At 38.6% G+C, this 14,978-nt stretch overlaps 1 protein-coding gene, 1 long non-coding RNA gene and 1 pseudogene across 7 annotated transcripts in view; 1 reads left to right on the plus strand and 2 right to left on the minus strand.

Annotated features, from left to right (window-relative positions):
- CYYR1 (cysteine and tyrosine rich 1) overlaps positions 1 to 14,978 on the plus strand; it is a 106,303-nt gene that overhangs the window by 66,636 nt on the left and 24,689 nt on the right. The window lies entirely within an intron of this gene.
- On the minus strand, positions 846 to 11,527 carry LOC106997293 (uncharacterized). Its single transcript, XR_001443443.3, has 3 exons — positions 11,399 to 11,527; positions 1,326 to 1,760; positions 846 to 1,046 (listed from the first exon to the last, which is right to left on the minus strand). It is a non-coding gene; the product is annotated as an uncharacterized LOC106997293 (long non-coding RNA).
- On the minus strand, positions 2,028 to 2,471 carry LOC708118 (large ribosomal subunit protein eL34 pseudogene; annotated as a pseudogene).

The raw sequence follows: 14,978 nt of genomic DNA on the forward strand, positions 1-14,978 counted from the left end.
GAGATCACTTGGACTCGGGAAGGGGAACATCATACACTGGGGCCTATCATGGGAGCGGGGAGGGGCCAGCGATTGCATTGGGAGTTATACCTGATGTAAATGACGAGTTGATGGGTGCTGACGAGTTGATGGGTGCAGCACGCCAACATGGCACAAGTATACATATGTAACAAACCTGCACGGTATGCACATGTACCCTAGAACTTAAAGTATAATAATAAAAATAAATAAATAAAAATTTTAAAAAAATTTTTAAAAATTAAAAAAAAAGAAAGAATGAATAAGTCCTACTATTTGATAGCACAATATGGTGACTATAGTCAATAATAACTTAATCATACATTTAAAAATAACTTAAAGAATGTACTTGCATTATTTGTAACTGAAAGGATAAATGCTTGAGGGGATGGATACTTCATTCTTCATGATGTACTTATTTCACATTGCATGCCTATATCAAAACACCTCATGTACTCCATGAATATATACAGCTACTATGTACCCACAAAAAATCTTTAACTACATTTTTAAAATAATAATAATTTCAGCCTGGCCGATATTGTGAAACCCCATCTCTACTAAAGATACAAAAAATTAGCCAGGCATGGTGGCACGCGCCTGTAATCCCAGCTACTCAGGAGGCTGAGGCAGGAGAATCTCTTGAGCCCGGGAGACAGAGGATGCAGTGAGCCGAGATTGCACCACTGCACTCCAGCCTGGGTGACAGGGTGAGATTCTGTCTCAAAAATAAATAAATAAATAAATGTGACAGGGCAAGACCCTGTCTCAAAAACAAATAAATAAATAAAAAACAAAGAGTAAAATGAAATAATAATCATTTGTACTTGGTGCCTGTCACTGGTGACAAATTCTGCCATCATACTGTGAGATACTTGGACCTTGTTAAGATATGCTGGATTCTTGAACCCTCTCCAGAATGCTTCAGGTTGATATGGAATTCTTTTGGCTGCATCATGTCTCCTTTCATCCACTTTTCCAGTATCCTTATGCCATTCGTTGAATTTCTGCTTCAAAATTCCTTTGGGCTACAGAGAACGATAATATACAATAGAGTTCAAAATATAAATAAAGCCTTTTTGAATAGTTTTAAAAATCAGAATAAATAATTAATAGGAGGACCTGACAGCGTCTTCCATGAAGAAAATGCGGATTTTATTTTTTGTCCCATCTCTCTTTTGTATGGATTTGTACAATTCAAATTTTTCAAAGGTATTTTTCCCCTTTGCATCCTATACTTGAGCTATTATGATTATCTGAATACATAATATCCAGGTAAGTGTTTTATTGTGACTTAAAAATATTACTTGCTGAGGAGCAAATTGATGATTTCTGTCAGCTCTTCATTAGATGTCTTAAATCTTTAAGAGGCCACAGCAGTGGATGTTCTTCAAAAGTGGTCTCCAGGGCCGGGCGCGGTGGCTCAAGCCTGTAATCCCAGCACTGTGGGAGGCCGAGATGGGCGGATCACGAGGTCAGGAGATCGAGACCATCCTGGCTAACACGGTGAAACCCCGTCTCTACTAAAAAATACAAAAAACTAGCCGGGCGCGGTGGCGGGCGCCTGTAGTCCCAGCTACTCCGGAGGCTGAGGCAGGAGAATGGCGTGAACCCGGGAGGCGGAGCTTGCAGTGAGCTGAGATCCGGCCACTGCACTCCAGCCTGGGCGACAGAGCGAGACTCCGTCTCAAAAAAAAAAAGTAAAAGTGGTCTCCAGGCAACAGGGTTTCCAGGCAGATACTCTGTGGACACAAAAGTGAACAGAAATGAGATGGTAAATTTAGAATAGGGAAGAATTTCACATACATACAAATATTATAGTGCCTTGAAGAGAGGATTCCAAAGGAAAATTTTCACTCTACAAGTAATTTATTAAATATGTGATTTGTAGTTATTTATTCAAGATTTGTTTCATAATACTTTAATTTTTACCAAGAAAATACAATACTCAGTATTATCCTCTTTAAATTGAATTTTATTTAACTTTGATCATATACCTCAAATTTCTATTTTCTTTTTTTTTCAGCAAGTCTTTTCATTTTTATTACTCAAAAAAGTTTCATTTTTTATTTAGCTTTCTGACTCTGTGCTTGTGCCTTCAACACTTTCACAACGATTTTCTGCTCCTCGATACAGAAAGCACGCTTGATCCTGTCACAAACACATTTAGCACACATGGAACCACCATAGGCCCTGCTGACATGTTTCTTTGTTTTGGACAATCTCATAAGAACTTTAGGTCTTACAGCACGAACCCCTCGAAGTCTGCCTGGGCACACACCACATGCAGATTTTGGTGCTTTCCCAACCTTCTTGGTATAAAGGTCAACAATTCTATTACCAGGGGTTCGGGACAGCCTAGTTTTGCTAGAGGCTGTATTGTAGGAAAGCCTACGTCGGTATGTCAAACGCTGGACCATTCTGAGTGCCTGCAGACAACGTCCCCGGAAGAGCACTATTTTCTTTTTTTAAAGAATGAAACAGGTGACTAAAGAAGGCAGGATTTAAATATTTGCAAGTATGTCCCCCACTCAGGAACAGGTTCCAAATTATCTCACTAATGTCCTCCATAAATGAAGTCTCTCCAAGTTCTTTTAGTGGTGTTAAAATTATTCTACCAAAATTAGAATTATTGTCATAGAGACTGATTGTTTTGTGGACTACAGCACAGCCCTAAAATTGAGCCTCTTGTGAAAAAGAAATGATAAGATTAAGGTTCCATCTACTTGCATGAGTTCCCTCTACTTGCATTTTCCTTGTCCCACCTAGCTCCAAAATCAAGCATAAAACAGAGACTTCTGACTACAGCAAATACAGTCAGACCACATCTATAGCGCAGAATGTAAACACTTGGGCAAAAATAAATTAGCTCATGTGAATAAGAAATAAAAAGAAAAAAGATTCATCACAGAAATATTCATCTATGAGAGCAGACTACCACCTGTTTCACATATGGTATGAAAGATAAGAGATCTTTAAAAAAGTCTCTTCTCCAACATTAGCTCACTGGCATATTACAACATAGAGACCAACAACAGAAAACAGAAAATATATGCGGAGCTAAACATATTATAGAATGAGACTTATGGACACCTGCTTATATATGCAAAGAATCGGAGTCCTCTGGAAGAAACAGACACCGTCATATCTTGCCCTTGTGTGCGTCAAGACCAAGATAAATTGTAAAAGCCAAAATAATTTATTATTTACTTGCTGGAGAGTTCACAGCCTGAAAGAATTTGTGTACAGGAAGGAAACAATTACCTTAATTTTCTTCAAATTTATTTAACTTCATAAGTGACTTATTCTTCTCTTATTGCTTTGTAAATGTAACTAACCGAAGTAATTATTACTTTTCGTGTCAAATTTGCTATACATTTTTGCCCGCTCCCTGACTGTCCTCCTAAGCAAGCAACATAAATATATCCATTTCATCTCCTTTGCAAGATCAAAAAAAAAAAAAAAGCAGTTCTCAATTCTATACATAGCAAATAAATTCTGCCCATGCTGCCTTTTGCATTGGGGAGCAGAATATCTTTGGTCTGTTTGGCTTGACTCAATTTCTGAACATCTTTGTCTTTAGTCCTTTGCCTTCCTATATAGACTGTTCTAAATTTCCAAGACATATTGCTTTATTTCATTAGACTTGAGGTGCATAAATCAGTGCTTTATTTTTAAAATTGAGGATGAAATATTTTAGGATGTAAAAATGATTTCAGTACTAATGTTCCTGGACAGATTTTTTTTTTTTTTTTTTTTTTTTACTGCTTTTATTTTTCTACTCAGATATCATATATATTTCTTTCTACCCTAAGTCATTGAGGCACTAGGGCAAGCAAGCCAAGATCCTTTGGTGTATGTTTTTGTCCACTTTCATTAAGATATACTTATCCTTTGACACTTTTAATAATACTCATCACCTCTGTTTCTCTCATGGTGTGCTCTTCATCGTCAGTACACTTTGCAGGCTGTCTTTAATTCTTACAACGCTTCAGAGAGGTAGGTAAGTGGGTATTACTGGTCAGGTTTTCATTCAGTCTAACTGTGGGAATCCTTCCATCAAGATAACATAAAACGAAATTGGGTCCCATAATCCTCACTGTACAGATGACGAAAATGAGACCAAAAGATTAAGTGGCAAACGAAGGGGGAAAAGAAAGTCCTTGTGAACGGAGTAGAAAAGTCTTTTCAATTCCAGGTTTCAATTCTGAGTCTTTTGTGTTTACCATGTTACAGACCTCTCTTGGCTAGGGAAAACAAATGGAATGTGAATGTGATGCTTTAGAAATTTCTGTATACAACCTTCTGTAAGAATTAGAAGTGATAACATTAACCAAATACACTGCACAACATGATTTGTCTGTCTTAAGTTTAGCACTAGAGAACTAGGGAAGCATCTATTCAGAACAGGCCTTCGCCATCTTACTGATTTTATTTTATTTGTTTATTTATTTATTTATTTAGATGAGGTCTCGCTCTGTCACCAAGCAGGAGTGCAGTGGCGTGATCTCGGCTCACTGCAACCTCCAAATCCCTGGTTCAAGTGATTCTCCTGCTTCAGCCTCCCAAGTAGCTAGGATTACAGGCATGTGCCACCACGCCCAGCTAATTTTTGTATTTTTAGCAGAGATGGGGTTTCACCATGTTGGCCAGGATGGTCTCGATCTCCTGACTTCATGATCTGCCCACCTTGGCCTCCCAAAGTGCCGGGATTACAGATGTAAGCCACTGTGCCCGCCCTTACTGATTTTATTCTAAGGAAATATGTCACTCACTATGATTTCTTAGATGAAATGCCCATCCTTTTCTTTGAAAATCTAAACGGTACATGGTACAACTATGATGCTTAACAGATATGCAAAACACAACTCTGTCCCACTACTGTTTTACAGGAAACTTTCTACTCTGCTGGCTGAAAGTTTGGCACATCTACGACTTTCCTGCTTATTCTTAGTCCTCAAGTCTTCTATGTCTCAAAACACTCTAATTCAGAAATTTTAAACGTCTAATCTAAGATGTCAGTAAACATCTTAGACTTCATGCAAGGCTTATTTCCATCTTCCAGCTGAAGTCAGCAGTCACTGGGTCACCTGCCCTTGGGGAGAGGGGTGTGGCCAATTGCTGTCTCTTCCCACTCATTTCCCACTCAGAAGTCCTCCCCACCCCCAGTGCAGGCCCACCAGTGTGGGAGCTGTGGTTGGGGAGAGAGAAAAGAGGAAAGTTCTTGTTCAGCTCCTGATAAGTACTGTCCTAAGTCACTGGGCCTCTCTGATAGCAGCCTCCAGTACTTAGACACAGCTTCTCCCCTGCTGCCCTGGAAGCCTTGCTGGCATCTGCTACAAGTGTCTGCTTTCCCTTCCTCCTTGCACCAATTCCTGGCCTTCCATCATCCGCTCCACAAAGACTCAGACTCTCCTGTTGTAGCCCATTGCCCTTCCAGGGGGTACTTTCAGGACCTAGAAGAGCTCCAAGCTGATCCTCTATCCTATGTGGCCCACATCTGATGCATGGATAGTTTAATTTCTTGCCTGTTATGGACTCAATGTTTGTGCCACCATAAAATTCATATATTGCAGCCCTAATCCCCCAAATGATGGCATTAGGATGATGGGGACTTTAACAGAGAATAAGGTTCAGATGAGGTTAGGAGGGTGGATCCCCCACCATGATGTGATTAGGATCCTTATAAAAAGAGGAAGAACCACCAAAGCTTCTTCTCTGCCATGTGAAGACACGGCAAGATGGTGGCCAGAAAGTAGGTCCTCACCAAGAACCAAATTTGCCAGCACCTTGGTCTTGGACTTCCCAGCCTCCAGAACTATGAGAAACAAATTTCTATTGTTTGAACCACCTAGCCTGTGGTATTTGTCATAGCAGCCCAAGGTAACTAAGACATTGCCCTATTTTGGGTGGGGTATAAACTTCCCCACACAAGCCCTTTCCAGTTCTCTCCCCGCACTACCATAGATCCCTTCTCTGAAAAAAAAAAAAAAAAAAAAAAGTGTTCTGTTCATTGCTCCTCCCTTTCCCTTCCCAGTTTTCCTTTCCACTGCTCAAAAATGTAATCCTCCTCCAGCTAGTCTGATCCACTCACTGATCTTCTGGCATTCCATGTGCATTCAGACCCAGCAGTCTTCCACAAACATAACCTCCTGCTTCACTGTCCAACCTCATTTCTAGCTTCTCACTCACAAATATTGTTAGGTCCTGCACTACTGGACTTGTGCAGTGACCCAAATGCACCAGGTTTTCTCCTTTCCTTCTGACTGTGTTTTGTTTTTGCCTTGCTGTATTAGTTACCTGTGGCTGCCATAACAAATTACCAAAAAATTTTAACTTAAAACAACAGAAATTTGTTCTCTTGACATTCTGGGGACCAGAAGTCTGAAAATAATGTGTCAGCACAGTCATACTTCCTCTGGAATCACTAGAGGAAAAACCTTCCTTACCTCTCCCAGTTTCTGGTGCTGTCAACATTCCTCAGCTCATGCTGAAATCTCTGCCTCTACAGTCACATGGCCTTCTCTTTTTCTGTCTGTCACATCTCGCCCGTGTATCTCTTACAAAAATACTCATCATTGTATTTAGTGCCAACCCAGGTAATCCAGTATGAACCCTACACCTCAAGATTCTCAATATAATTACACCTGCAAAGACTCTTTCCAAATATGGTTAACATTTACAGGTTCTGGGAATTAGGACACGGACATATCTTTTTGGGGACCATTCCTTTCCTCACATCAGTTACCATAGCAGCCTCCCAATTGGTGTCCCTGTCTCCATTCTTGACGTTCATTATCTATTTTTCATTCTACGAATATCATTTTGAAACACACCTGATATAGTTTCACTGTGTCCCCACCCAAATCTCATCTTGAATTGTAGTTCCCATAATCCCCATGTGTTGTGGGTGGGACCCAGTGGGAGGTGATTAAATTTGGGGGGCAGTTACTCCCATGCTGTTCTCGTGATAATGAGTGAGTTGTCATAAGATCTGAGGGTTTTATAAGGGGATTTTCCCTCTTTGCTCAGCACTTCTGTCTCCTGCCGCCATGTGAAAAAGGACGTGTTTGCTGCCCCTTCCCCATGATTGTAAATTTCCTGAGGCCTCCCCAGTCATGCAGAAGTGTGAGTCAATTAAACCTTTTTGCTTTATAAATTACCCAGTCTTGGGTATGTCGGTATTGCAGCGTGAGAATAGACTAATACAACAGCTCTACTCTTGCCACTGTTATTCTTATGTTCCAGTTTTCATGTTAGCATGGCTCATAAGACCCTTCATAAGCTAGACTTAATTCTCCAAGCACATTCACACATTCTCCAAGCACATTAGTCAAACACCCTTCTACCGCCAAAGCTGAATACAGAACTTGCTGTCTTCAACTTTTCTCTCTTAAAACAGGCCTGTGCTATTTTGCCTTCCTACTAGTTGTTTCCTCTCCTTGAATACTCTTTCTCTTCTTCCTTGACTAACTGATCTTTCAAATATCATTTTAATTACTTCTTCCTTAACATCTTTACAATTTGGATTTGATTCTATAAGAAAGACAAGGTCATTTTTAAAAAGCAAATCTGCTAGCAAGAATGCTATGAGAAGCATGCCAACAAAGAAAAATGGCTATAGGGCCTTCAAATAAGATGTCATTTTTGTTATCTGTCTTTCTTCCTGGGAGAGGCCAAATATGACACCTTCTAGATCACTGTTGAATCCACAGCTCCGAGAAAAATACTGACTAGGTACTTCATCTGTAGTAAGTGAATATATGAAGAGATGTGTTCCTTACTCTTTTGCAAGAACTTAGCAAATGTAAAAGGTAGAAATCTTGGAAAGCTGACACCAAATTTAGCTTCTTGAAATTTCAAACCAAATAAAAACATATGACACAAATGAAATATGTCACCTGAATAAGACACATAGTTCAAACTTTAATTCAATAGAGGGCATAAGATCAATATTTATACATATTGATCTTACAAGTCTGCTGAAGGGAAATGGTCACTTGTCTTTCAATGTAGAAAAGAATGTGCATTCTGTAAGCATTTTGCAACATAATAGAGGGGCTTTGATTCTAAATTGATTAGTCTCCCCAAAATTGTTAGTTTTACATTATTAGGATATCATTGTACGAGGCAGTGTGTATGACTCCTTCTAAGGTGGGTCATATGGATATGAGTTATACTTCACTGAGTCCATGGTACTTTAATAACTTGAATTTCAAATAGTAAAAGAGTAAATTATATTTCTTAGCCCCATGTGGTACTGGAACTTCCCTTAGGGAACAATATAAGAAGCAAACTATCTCCTAGACGCAGAAGGGAAAAATGAAAGTCAAGATTTATGGAATAGGGCTGAAGGCTCTATAGCCATTTTTCTTTGTAGGCATTCTTCTCATAGCACTCTTGCTAGCTGATTTGCTTTTTAAAAATGACCTTGTCTTTCTTGTGGAATCAAATCCAAATTCTTGTTAAAAGGCTTATTTTATGTTCTATGACATGAATGATACAAGATTGATGAAACAATCTTTGAAATCATGGACTGGTGAATTGATTGGCATAATCCAAAACTGTTTCTATAAAACAAGTTATGGATGTTGTTCCCTGGAATTTTTATGATCTGGATTTCCTGCTGAGGGTACATTAATAGGAAAGGGTCCCTTTTCGAATTAAATCTGACCAAATATGAGGATGTTTTAAGGAACAAAGTTACTAGAAAGTTGACCTTGATTCCAAGTAAAGAAAATTTTTAAACTTTGGCACAAGTGCAACTTAGTGTGGCAAAGTTGTGTGTTGTTTGGTAACCTTTTTAAATTGTTAAAACTAAATAATAAGTTACTGTTCAATAAATATCTTTCATTACCAGCAGATATTTTCAAGTTTGTCATCCTACTAGATGTTAGTGTTCCAAAAACAAGGAAAATTTTTTAGTAAAAGTTATAAATGACTGAATGAAATTAATGTATACCTTTCCATTAAGATTCACCCACATCTGGTGGGAAACTGATCTTCCTTGCTGAATGCGGGTTAGATCAGCAATAGGATATTGCATAAATATTCTATAAATATTGGATAAATATCAATAAATATTCTATTTATCTGGGTCTACACAAATTTGGAAATTTCTAGCTTGCTAGACTATTCTCCCCATTGGGGATGCACTGACCTGTCTATTTTCATATAATCAAACATATCCTTCAACGGCTATATATAAACAGAAAAGACTGTTCAGCATCTTATTTCTATAACATTTTGTTAATGTTTACTAGTTTTGTATATTTACCAGAAAAAAAATGAATCTATGTTAAATATTCATTTTGTACTTCCATAATTTCTTCCCATATTTTAAATGCATTTAGTAGACTGAGAAGAAAATAATAGTAATATTCATTAACAGTATTTCTTTTATATAATCTCTGTTGATGGAAATACTTCAACTTAAGTCACTATCTCTTTTGTTCTTGAGACATTGATGCTAAAATATTCTTCTTTTCCAGTTCCACACATCTGAATCTACCTGATATTTCTTTCCCTTGGGCTCTGTCCCAGGCTTCCTAAACAAATTTCTATTGAGACAAAGCTCTTAAGCAGCTTCAGACTCCTTGGTGAAAATATTTGCCTCTAGTTACATCAACTCAGAGATTCCCAATCTAACTATGTATTAGCACTACTAGGGTACCTTTAAAAATATAACAGTATCTTGATCTCATCTCCAGAGATTCTGATTTAATTGATTTGGCTTAAGGCCCAGACATCAGCATTTTTGTGATTTAACTGAAACCTAACTTGAAGCCAGAGTTGAGGATCACAGCCTTCACTCCAAGACAAAATGGGTTTGGCCCTCAAATTCTTTACCAAATCCGGTGCCCTGCCCTGCCCATTCAGCTAAATAACTGGGGAAGTCTAACAGCCACACCCAAGTCCTTGGAAGTTTCATCTGCCTTCTAATGTGGTATTTCCAGGGATTCACCACAGTAATGCTTCCATTTTGTTTCCTTAATTTAAACCCCTTTGATATCCCATTTTGATAACAAGATTCTGGAATCCACATCCTCTTCTTTTAATTGTGAAGTAGATTATGCTGCTGAAACAAATAAACCCTGAAATCTCTGTGGCTTAGCCCAATACTCTTCACTTCTTGATCACGTCAACAGTTCACCCGTATGGCTCTCCCTCAAGTTAAGACTGTGTGATTCCGCCTCCTTCCATATTGTGTTTTGGCCCTCCCAGAATCCTTTGCTCCCAATCACGCAGACCTGCTCCAGGAGCACAGGGGTTGAAGTGGAAATAGGTCTTTGTGCAGTTGGCGTCTAACTGGATCACACAATGCCCAGTTACACAATGCTCCAATGCAGTTGGAGGTGACAGGAAGTAAACGTGACTTTACTGAAGTGACAGGAAGTAAACATCACTTCCTTTAAGTCTGTCGGGGAAAGTTAGTTACGTGGCCCTTCTGAGATGCATGGGAAGCTGGGAAATGGAGCCTCGCGCAGATAATTGGCAAGTCTTAACTGTTGCAAGCCTGCTGCTAGCACTCACTTGATTTAGATGGATCTGTGGACCCAAAGATTATTACTCCTTTAACTCCTGTTGCTGTTAAATCTACCTCTCTCCGCCCAATCTGCATTAATGTGATCAGAAGAATCTCTATCTGAAGTAATAGCCCAGACTGTAATTCTCCTTATTCTGCCTGTCAACATAGGCAATATAAGTTATGTGAATAACTGCAGGTTGCCTAGTTCTCCAAGTCTACACAGCTTATATTGACTAACTTTCTGCTCCTCTGGTAGAAAAACATTCATTTCTCAGGCTGTTCCTCATTCCTTCTGCCTGTCCTGGTACATGAAACAAAATTCAGTTTGTCTGACTTCTGGAACATAGAAAAGAAACAAAGTTGTGGTGTAAGAACCATCACTCCCATGGCTCAACCCTGGCGTAAATCTCCTCTCTGGTAAGTTCCCTGTAACACGTTACTCTTACAAGAGTAAGTAGCACCTTGGCCTATGGGAATTTCAAAGAATACAGTGAAACATTCAAACACATTATAAGAACTGCTTCTAAAAATACATCTGATTTTTAAACCTTTTTTTGTTCTCCTTTTAAAATTGACAAATAGTAATTACATATATTTATGAGGCACAATGTGGAGTCCCAGTTCGTGTATACATGCATAACATATTCTGAAACTGTTACCCTTTTAAGGGAAAAAAAAAAAATCACGTAAGATATCTTCCATACCAACTACAGTGTCCTGGTGTAGCCCTCTTTTGCCAAGGTTTTTGAGACAAAGGTATATCTTTCCAAATTAGAAATAAGTAATTAAAATTTAGCTAGATAATATGAATGAGTACATGCAGTTATAATTACTTATATTATTTAATATTACCTTGATGATTATTACGTCTCCACAGACTTGAGATTGTTGCTTATCTTGGCAATACATAAGAATTCTTGGAAGAAGATATTCTGTTTCTCCCCCCTCAGAATTGTAGGTGATGTTGGGGGAGATAAGTCTGTGAATAAATATGGATTAATTACAGCTAGTCAATATTCATAGAATTTTGTTCTTGTTGGACTGTAATTAATTATCACACCAAAAATTAACTCACTTCTAATCTTTTTTCAATGTTCTCTAAGCTGAGATTTCCATTTCTGCTTTGCTTTTCTTTCTTGACCTGCAGCAACTGTATTATTAAAGTAGAATTTCTGCTAATTAGCTGTGGTACTAGGGAGCTGGAGGGAACCTTGAGCATTGTCTGATCCAATTAGATTCCAACTGCACAAAGACCTGGATGGAAAGATCAGACTGCAGGAAGTAATCTAAGAATAACTCAAAGATTGTTATTTTTAATTTATGTTTAACAGAAGTTTAAGAACATTAGTTTCAGAAAAGGACAATTAAGAGTCCATTGATAGGACAAGTAAAGCAAACTTCCTATCTGTGCATGCTCATTATGCTAAAAGTTTGTGTAATGCAGTATTAAAGACTAGATATGCCTTTTACAAACATGTTCATCTTTGGAAAACAAAGGTGGTTAAAGTCAGACCAGTAAGCAACAACAGTAAGCAAAGTTTATCTCCTGCACTCCTTGTGATACCTTTCCAGGCCTGATCCATCCCTTCTTTCCTACAAGGTGTCAGAACCTTCCCTCTCCAGAGGTCACTCCTTTGGGAGCAGTAAGAGATCTAGTAGACCAAATTTACCTTAAAATGTCACACACATTCAGGGTATTATTCCACAATGGAATAAACTTCCTCCAGACTTAGTGACTTTTAAATACTAGGAGTGTCCAATAGCTTTGGGTGACTTGGGATAGGATAGAGTTATAATAGTCCTTTAAGAGTTTGAACTTGATAACTTTAAGACACAACTAACTTTACCTTCAATGGTTTTTCCTGAATTCTTTTCTCCCCACCTTCTTTCCTGTCCAACTGCCATTGCCAAGTTAAGTATTTTACCATCTTTTGTCCAGATATTTAAAACAGTGTTTTAATTAGAATGCCTGGATATAGTCTGGTACCCATCAAATCCACTCTCCATTTTACCCTTAAACTTATCCATGTTTAGACCATTTCACTTGTTTTCCCATGAACTCCAATAAAAAGTTCAGGTTCTTTACAGTATCATTAAAGACATTCCTTATCTAGAAGACCCCACCCAAACCTCTGCTTATTCTCCAGCCTTACCTCTCTTTTTTATTCCAGCAACTGTCAACTTTTCATGGTCCCTTAAGCACATCATGATATATTACATTCCTATGGCATTTCTGTGTTTTTTTGATCTGCACTGTGCTTCTGCTCTAATTTCGTCAACGCTTTAGGATTCAGAAAGGGTTAACTCCCAATCACATGCATATACACACAACCTCTCTCTCACACAACCAATCTCTACTCACACACACTGTCACACATGCTAACACATTTGATAGATGCTGTACTGTCTGCTGTCATAGAACCTAGTTTGCACTTCCCCATTTGCATTTAATCCTATGCATTGTAATTACATGCATATGCATGTGTCTTTCCCAGTCTTTGTCTTCCTTAAATTTCCAGCTAGAGATTTTTAAAATTGTTTCATGAGGCATAATTTATTATTCTCTTTGACCTTGAGATTAATTTTTTTTTTTTTTTGAAATATGATCTGCCAGAACAGATGGCCACTAGAACTCCTCATAGCCTCACTCCTGCAAACTTGCCCAGGACTTTGTGGTACCACTTACATGTTTAGATGAAAGATAAATGGAACTGAGATTTGGGGGCATTTGTCTCTGTCATTCATTCTTTATAATTCTAGCTCACATCTGTAGACTCAAACTTGAACCTAGAATTCTAATAATGCCAACCATACAAAGCTGCAGTGTGTATGAATGTCTGTGTCATTGTTTGCCAATTCCCCTGCCTCTGCTACTAAATTGAGCACCTCTATTTCCTTCATGTCTTTCTCAGTGGTTACAAATAACAGGTCTAGGGACCAGTATCTAATTAAAGCTAGGCCAATTACAGTATCTCTGGCCTTGGCCACGTGAATTGATATAAAGGTAGGTCCCCAACTCTAGCTAGGCCAATCACGTTCCTTCTCTGGGATTGTATCTACTGGAATAAGATGAGATTGAGATCTAATGGATAGACATAAAACTCAGAAACTATTTGGAGCTGTGTATTAGCAGCATCTATAGTGAAAGAGAATGATATTGATGCTAGGATGAAAATAGGTTGCTTGTGAATTTTAATGAGCATGAAGCTAGACCCTAAAAGGAAGCCAAAGTATGACAGCGCCAATCAATCACATCAGGCTGATAAAGGTGAGGTTGTGAGCAAGACATTTGAGGAGGTGTGACTGGGCAGGAACTGTTGGGTCTGGGCAGCCTCAGGCTTGTGAGAGTTGTATGCAGATAATGTCAGAACCAGGCAAATCACTGACAGCCCCAGAACAGGAGATCTCCCTGGCAGACAGCAATCAATCACAGGCTTATCTCAGCAGAGAATGGGAACTTGTGAGGACCCAGGCAAAGGATCACAGTGGCCTGGGTGGGCAGGCCAGCTTGTAGTGTGTAGACAAAAGCAATCAGTAGAGCCACAGGAGAAGACACTGGGTTAGGCACGTGGACTCATTGTCCGGGGTCTACTATGCCATCACAGTTTGAAACCTTCTTCAGCAGTTACTTTGGAAAGGTTTACAATCTCCAGTATCAACCCGAGTTTTATTAGAACCTTATTAAATCTTTAAATATCCAACTGCCCCCAAAAAGTAGATGCTGTTCTGCCAGGTCATTGACTGCGTGAGCCTCCGTATTTATTTGAAACTCTCCATCTTTGATCAATGGAAATGAAAGAGTATTAGCTCTGAATTTCCATAATCACATTCAATCTTTTAAGTCTTATATGCTCTCAGGTCTTAAATCTCAACAAATGGACTTTCAATAGAAATCCTTGTAGTCACTATTAAAAAACTAGTTTGTAACTTTTTTTTTTCCACTCAAAGCATGACAAAAAGGTAAAGAAAGAAAAAGAAGAAAGTCCTGTCTAAAGTAATCATCATAAGCAAGTTAAGGTAATTAGCTTAGTGGGAAGTTTTGGCAAAGGTTACTTCAAAAGGGTGAACCATGCCAATGCATTGTAAATGAGAGTATTGTATCTAGAAGCAATTGAGGATTTTTCAGGTTTGGAATGAGAAAGGCAGGAAAGCCTGTGTGCAGTGGTTGTGTCTATTTGACTCTAGTCTGTAATTGCAAGTTTCATATTTTTCTTTTCAACACATTTTGATAGACTGTATTGTGTGGCAGAATGCAATCACCCATAGGGAAGGCATTCTTACACTCTTGCCTTTCACTCACTGCCCCGTTGGATCAGTCATCAGGTCTTAGAGCTTAAATTTCACAGACATTCCAGAAATTATTTTCTCCTCTCTTTCTCTACTTCCCAAGTAGAATTTTTTCATCTTCACATGCCTAGTGCTTAGTAGAGTG

Source organism: Macaca mulatta, chromosome 3, assembly GCF_049350105.2.
Source record: "Macaca mulatta isolate MMU2019108-1 chromosome 3, T2T-MMU8v2.0, whole genome shotgun sequence".
Taxonomy (NCBI): Eukaryota; Metazoa; Chordata; class Mammalia; order Primates; family Cercopithecidae; genus Macaca; species Macaca mulatta.